Raw genomic sequence first — 8,256 nt, 5'->3', positions numbered from 1 at the left:
TCAACTTAATAATAAACCAATTTGAAATATCATACGAAGTATATAAGTTCCAATATCGTATGTCAAGATTATGGTAAACTTGGTCTTAACTTTGTTTAAACTAAAAGCAAATCAAAGCGAAGCGAAGCACACAACTGGAAACATAAATGCCACCTATAACTAAGGTTCAACAGTACCAAAGCAAGGAAAGCGGGCATTCCAAAGATCACTGAATTCTAGAAAAAGGCCTTCATTCATGGCTGCTGCAAAAGGTAAGAGGAATGAAATGCATTTCATATTACTCAATCAGTCAATCTGATACAGAAGTTAAAAACAGAAATAAGATCCACAATCTAAGCCAATTCCTTGAAAATAAATGAAGGACCAACAGCAACTTTCTACAGCTTCAAACACAGAGTTGTTGGTTGATCACCATGGGGTATCGCTTACGTTGAGAAATTTTGTAGGATATAAAAAATAGAAATAACTGGGAGGTGGAGAAGTACCTTAGACTGATCATGATTCTAACGAACCAGAAACCTACAGCGACAACCTCTTACATCATGTCTCCTCCTTTAAGCATCAAGGACATGAGCATCAAAGTAAAGTGTATGCTCTTTACCTTCCTGGATAAATAATTGAAGTACAAAAGGCAAAATGTTAGAATATTACCATGTAAAAAGATACATCCAAATCTATGTCAATTGAATGATCACGTCCTACCTGAAAGTAGAGAATGAAATCTCCAGGAAGAGCTGCAACACACTCTGATGATTCACATGGAAGAGACCTCTGTAAACTTCTTTACTAAACATGCTTAGATGAATGATCCCAATAAGGATGGGCAGCAACTGATCTCCTTGACATGGATGAAATGATCCTCTAGAACAACTTTGGAGTTGGGCTTGGGCGATACATTAGTTATGAAATAATAGCACGCGATTGGAAGTGCTTATGAAAATACACATAGTCCTGCATTCACCAATCCCTATCATCAGACTAAACCCACTCAAACATCCCACAAAAGTTCACACTAAAAGAAAGATAAATTCAGCACAAAATTAATTTAAAAATTCAGTACCCAGAAATGCAAACCAACTCCAAAGCACATAAATTTTGAAAAGTAAAATTACATCAACTAAAAAATTGATAAAAATACAATTTAACTCTTTTAATCAGTCAAAAATTCCAAAACCCACATAAATTATCACAAAAATCAGCACCTAACCAACTCAAAGCGACATAAAGTCGGAAATGTATATTGAGTAACTCAATTCATACGCATTTATAATCATTCAAACAATCCAACGCCTAGGTAAAATCCAACAAAAAATATTTAAAAAAAAATCATTACCTAAAACTTCAAATTACTTCAAAATCACATAAATTTGGGAATTTTTGGATTCGATGAATTCAAATAATTTCCAAATTAATAAAATGTTTACAAATATCCATTTTAAAATTACAGAAATCAAGCAAATATAAATTTAAAAAACTCAACAAATAGTGAAAAAAATAAATTAAACTCAAAGAGCTTTGCTTAAATTGTCAAGGAGCTTTTGATACGCCTGTAATCCCTAAGTCTGTTAAGGAAGTCAAATAAAATCGGAAAAAACACATCAAATCAACAAAAATCTCCATAATCGATTGGAAAAAAATGAAAATTTAAACAAAATGATTGAAATCTCACCCGTATTGAATTACGCATTCTCAAGTCCAATAGCTCGTATAGGAGGCTCTTTATGAAGAAACTGAGCAAAAATCAACAAATTACCATTAATTGTAACCTGAAAAACTGAAATAAAAAATTGAAATTCTAATTAAAACCCGAAAATTGAAATAAAACCCAGAAAATAAAAAATAAGAGATAATTACTTTGAATTTCGAGGAGGGTGAATTGGAACTGCAGGATACTCCATTGCGTTGGTGGCAGTGTATAGCGTTGAAATCGTTGCTCCGATGTGGAGGTCGTCTTTTCAACAAACTTGAACAATGGTGGCGACTACGATCTCCTCCGTCGCGGTTTCCGATGGAGGCGACGACGAGAGACGGAGGAGAGAACGAAGAGGGGAGAAGGTTTTGAAAAGTAGAAGAAATCGGAAGAAAGAGATAGGGAGATGGAGTAGAGAGAGAAAGAGCGAGGGTGCGGTTGAAGACCATCTCCGCGGGAACGGCGAGGAAGAACCCTAGGTTATTGTGGAGAGGTCTGTAATACGGGGGGGGGGGGGGGGGGGTATTTTTGTATATTAGCAGGTGGACACGAAAAGTTAAGTTACTAAAATGACCTCAGGAGCTGGCTTATATAATAGAGATTTTTCACTCACTTTCTCTCATTTTATTCATTTCCCTTATATCCACCCACTTTTTTACACTCGCTCACTTACTTGATCTATAATATTTATTTAGTTAAAACATATCAAGATAAAATTATTTATTTAGTACTCCTTATAAGATTTTAGGCATGCGATTATGTTAGATTAGTATGTCTATAAGTATGGTAACGTTGCGTTAATAATATTGTTGCTAAAAACCTAGTGATGTTCTAAGATTGCTAAGTATCCTTATTATGTGTTATTTTACTAGGGTTAAATAGTATTGTACTAGTACAGTACCCGTGCGATGCACGAGTTAAAATCTAAATTTAAATTTGCACGAAATCTGGTAGACAATTATCATAAATAATACAGAGTTTATAGACATTCTCCAAATAAAAATAATTAATGATGGATAAATTTGTTATTGCTCATTCGGTATCTTACTTATTCAAACAATTAAAACAAGTAAGAGTACATATAGATAAAATGATTTTCATTCTCATTCACCACTTGCGTCAAGCGTTAAGTTATCTCACCCGCCCTTCACTTCGATAGTAATACCCCCTTAATACTCGCACAGTCGTTGTAATACCTCGTATTTTTATAATATTTATAAGTATATTTTATTATATTTATAAAGCATTTTACGATTTATTAACATTTAAATAATATTTAAATGTATTTTATTTAAAGTATTTTAATTAATTAGAATATTTATTATTTTAATTAATTACGAAACGAATTTAATTCTTGAGTCGGGAAATTAAATGAGTTGCAAATTATTATTAAAGCTTTGGGTTTTAAATAAAAAGTCCAATTCGTTTTATTAATCGAGCCCAATCCAAAGAGTTTAAATTAAATCCTAAGCTAGCCCAATCATTTAATTCCCTAAGCCCAATTCTAATTTCTTAAGCCTAGCCCATCAAGGGATTAGGGAGCCTATAAATAGGACTCCCCCATCATTAAATGAGCCCCTAAAATTCATAAACCCTATTTTTGCGTTGCTTGCCCAACACTCCTCTCTCCCTCTCTTCTCTCGTCCGCACGCACTCATCCGTGCTCGCGCCCTCGTGCTGCTCGGCCTCACGCCCAGTGCGCTGCCTTGTGCCCTCGTGTGTTGTCGCGCCCCAGCGCCCAACACTCCCTCACTCCCTCTCTCGCCCTCGCGCGCCAGCAACCACACTCGCTCACTCGCTCTCTCTCGCGCCAGCGCGCGCTGTCCCTCTCGTCCCTCGCCCACAGCCGCAGCGTGCCCTCGTGCCTACGTTGCTGCTGTGCCTCTTTGTTGCTCGTGTGCTCAGCGCATAACCTAGCTCTCGCCCCTTCTCTCGCGTGCGTGCCCCAGCGTGTTGTGTGCCCTGTCCCGCGCGCAAGCCCCGCTGCGCCCTTCGCCCCTGCGCGCACACACGCGTGTGTGTGTTGTTCGTGCTCGTAATTTGATTTCTTTTTTTCCCAATCACATTAATTCGTGGTTGTTCCGTGCTATAGGCCGGATTGGTATAATTCTCTTCTTCCTTAGCTATTCTATTTAAATTCCGTATTTTAAATTATTATATTAATATTGTTTTGAGAAATTAAAATGCTGGGAACCGGTTATGAATACCGTGGTTTGAGGATTTGTGTGTTGTGATTCATTAGGTTGGTTTTAATTATTAAAGGAGGAATTTTCAGATTTGTTTATTAAATAAAGCATTGATTTTTATGATAATAAACTAGTTTTATTGTGATTTTCAAGTTAGGGTTTTAACCTAGACCTAATGAGTCAATTGATTAGCATAATTAGGTGATAATTTTAATTATGATAATCAATTATATTTTCAGATTTGAATAAAGGTTTAAAGTGTTGATTTTTATTGATTTTTAAGGCGGAAAAAGTATATTTTTGTACTTGGGATTGATTTTGCAAATTGAGACGATTGCATTATTGAAAAACAATTGAATTCTAAAGTTTAAAGGAGGTTTTAAATATTATAAAGTTGCTGGAAATTTAATGAACATGGAAATAATTTAAGTTTCATTATTTTGATGATAGGAGGTGATTTCTAGTTGAGTGCTCTTTATTGCAAAGTGGCCCCTACGCTTAGGTATTCAAGGTACGTACAAGTCTAGGGCGACCACACCTTTTTGTCAATGACATTATATGATTGTTGATGATGTGGATTATATTATGTGGATTCATATATGATTTGGTGAACGATTATGTGGATTAATATTATTAGAATTATTGAATTGTTGGTGGAACAAGCATGTTGAAATCATTATGAGTATGGATTCCATTGTCAATCATGTTGTTCAATATTTATGCATGTATGGTTTATTTCACATGCAAGGGATGGATTATTTATTTGTATGCTATTGTACGGGATGTCTAGCATACTTTGAGCCAATTATTCGTACCTCGTTGTACTATTTATTTTACCACATGTGAAGGGTTAGCTCACGTAAGCAACCGCACATGTAGGGTTCAGTTGGGAGTTTTATGTATGAAATGAATTAGGATTTGTCGTGCAAGGGCACAACCCTCATGTTAATATGCATGATGTGGAGTCTCACTTTGGTGAGGAGGAACATGGTAGTAATATCACAAGTGTCTTGCCTTGTTGATCACGAGTCCTAAAGCATTTAAAATAAGATTGTTTTGGTTGTTGTTTATTAATTGTATGTGTGCATGTTGTCGAGTCTTGAGTTTGCCTTTAATAAAATATTAATAAACGTAAAGTGCAACCAGAACAAGCTTCAAAACTCTTGGAACGTATATACCTTGAGTATGAACAATGGGGGGAGTCTTGCCGGAAAGCTCGTACTCCTACTAATGATACAAGACGTTGTTTCATTTATATTATGCGCAGGAATTCCGTCGGTATGGCCCGACACTCGGTATGGCTCGATTTTTTTATTTATTCTTTGGTGTATGGTTGGCTCCCATCACCTTTCCTTTATGGAATATTTCTTTTGCCCCGTTCGAAGCTTATTCTAATTAAATTGTGAGTCAAGAGTCGAGTCAAGAGTCGAGTCTTGCATTCATGATTGGTCGTTAATTATTATATGGCTTTTGCATGTTGATTAGTACTTAGTGAGTGATGCATGTTTTAGTTTCGTTTACTCTATGCTTGTAAGTACTCAACTTTTGCTGATTACGTTCTTTGTGTCGTCTGGTCATGGCCTTTGCCTTAATGACCCTATGATGATCAATCATTTGCACTTGCATTGATGGGGAGTAGAATAAAATAGCAGGTTGGTAGATCGGAATCATGTGGCTTGGGATGATCGAGAGAGTTGCATGTTTTCGTATTTTGAACTATTTAACTTTACTTTAATTATGTTTGAAACGTTTGAATTATTTATACTTTGGGTTTTGGGCCATTATGGTTCCAAATTGTAGGAGGCCTCAATATTTCATTTATTATGTTTTTAAAAGTTAGTTGACATTTAATTCCGCTGCGTAATTCTGGTAATAGCCTTAACCGTTATCACGGTGGCGGTAATGCTTTAGTAATTCCTTTATTTTAAGTTGGAAAATGGTTTTATAAAAGCAAGGAATTATTAGGGTGTTACAAAGTGGTATTTTCAGAGCTCTAGTTTGAGAGCTGCTTTGCATTAATTTATAGTGCAAAGTGGTAAATCCTTAAACTACGATTGCGGAACTTTAGGATTTTCGAAAATTATTTTCCTAAAATCAAAACGTATTATTTTGAGTACTCAATATTTTAAAGGTCAAATATCAATTATTTTGGGTCGTTTGAAATTAGTGGAAAAGTCGGATTATAATTTAATATTAATTAAATTTTATTTTTTTCGAAATTTTTTTCTTCCGAAATTTTTCGAATTAATTTCGGAAATTATTTTATTTAATTATCCGGATTATTTTAATCATTTATTTATTTTTATTCGAATATTATTTCGAATTTACGTTTAAAATTTTCTTTTTTTAAATTATCCGAAATTTTGTTTATTTATTTAATTAATTAATAATTCTTATTAATTTTCGATTTTAATTTAAATAATTTCAACAAAGTTGGGAGTTATTTCTTAATTAATTTCGAAAATTAATATTATTTTCAAGTGAGAAATGGGTAGACTAAAAAGGGCATATTAGTCTAAGAATGCATATTATGTGACAATGTGATTATTAAGTGCCATGTATATGTTCTAACCATGTTTTATATTGCTTCATGTGATTAATTGCATCATATTTCATGTTGAGCATATATTTGTGCATTGAATTTGTATGGCTCCACGAACTATTTATTGTATCCTTTTGGGGTTGGAATTTCTATGGAAACGCGTTAGTAAGACTTTTGAGTTGTGAATTTTCAGGAATTAAGGATGCTACCTTCTAAGTTCACCAGTCTAGGATACTTAGAGAAGATGGATAATGAGACTCCTCGCACGTATGTTCAGAAGATCGTGTTTGCTTGTGACTATTTGGCTTCGACCAAGAATATGCCCCACCTTAGGCACAAAGATATGATGGCTAGTATGGTTATACATTGTTTACCCCATAAGAACCCTTACATAGACCTTAAGAACAAGTTCAGTGACATGCATTTTGGTGATGGTACCCCTAATTGGTACAAATATGGGACTAGTGATGGTAGGTGGAAGTATGACTCTGAGGTTCTTGCTACTATCTTAGAGGTTGCAGAAAATAGCTATGAGGATGGGAAGTATTCTGCGGGTCTAGGTATAGCCTATGGAGGAGTAGAAAGTGATGGTGAGGATGACATGATCCATGATGAGCCAACTAGTGAGGTTGAGGAGGATAGTGATGATGATGTGGTAGAGATTGAAAATCCTAACCCTATAGTTCCTGAACCCACTATTGAGATATCCAGTGGATCTGAAGATGAGTTTGAAGAGAATAATGTGGTTGATAGTGAGCCACAGCAAAATGATGAGGCTATGGATGAAGACTCGGATCCGAAAGAAGATTTGGATGATCCTAATGATCAAGACTTTACTCTAGAGCAATACAAGGAAAGAAATGATCGTCGTGATGACGTTAGTCTCTAGAGAAATGAAATCCATAGTTTTATTTTCGTTGATTAATAAAGTGGCAAAGCTACTATTTATGGTTTTAGTTTTTATAGTTGGAGAATAAATGCTATGGCATTAGTGGATGTAAGACTTATTCATTGGAGTTTTAATAAAAGAATAGAATTTCCTTTTCGTTATCCTTTAAGTTTAATTCTCAATTCTAAGTCTTGTGGGTATCGCAAAGGGATTATTTGTTATTTCTTCAATGAAATTTTATGTGCAAGGTGGTTTAGTAGCAACCATCTAAATTTACTTGCATCGAATAGTGGGGTGAGAAGGCCCAAGAATGGCGCCAACTCTTCCCCTAGGTTGCGCTTAAATGTGTTCTTGTTGTGAGTAGGTTCGTTGTCGAACTAGTGCCTTAGTGATGTCATGTCCAACCAATATTAAAGTTAGCCTTTTTATTTATTCAGGAGAAGGGATATGGCTAACCAAGAGATTTCTGATGTGGTTAGACAACTAGCTGAGGTAGTTCGAGACCTAGCTCAAACCAGAGCCAACCCAATGCATGATCCGGCTGGGGAAATGTTTAAGAAAATAGCTCAAAGCAAGCCTCCACTCTATAGCGGAGAGATTGAACCCAGTGTGCTTGAGAACTGGTTGAGAGAGTTTGATAAACTCATTGTAGCTGTGAATTGCCCCGAAAACCCTAGGGTGAATAGTGTTGTGTACTACCTGAGAGGTGAAGCTGATTTATGGTGGCAACGATGTGAAAACACCCTTAGAGCCACACCTAACTTTGGATGGGAAGCATTCAAAACTGCACTAAGGAACAAGTTTTACCCACCTTATCTGAAAAAGCAAAAGGCGCAAGAGTTCATTGAACTCAAAATGGGAGGTCTGTCAGTGACGGAATACTATTCTAAGTTTATAGAGCTGTCTAGGTTTGCACCTGAAGTGGTGGCAACGGAAGAGCTCAGGGCTC

This window comes from Spinacia oleracea, chromosome 5, assembly GCF_020520425.1.
Source record: "Spinacia oleracea cultivar Varoflay chromosome 5, BTI_SOV_V1, whole genome shotgun sequence".
NCBI lineage: Eukaryota > Viridiplantae > Streptophyta > Magnoliopsida > Caryophyllales > Amaranthaceae > Spinacia > Spinacia oleracea.
The sequence above is the reverse complement of the archived record's forward strand: the minus strand, read 5'-3'. Positions refer to the sequence as shown.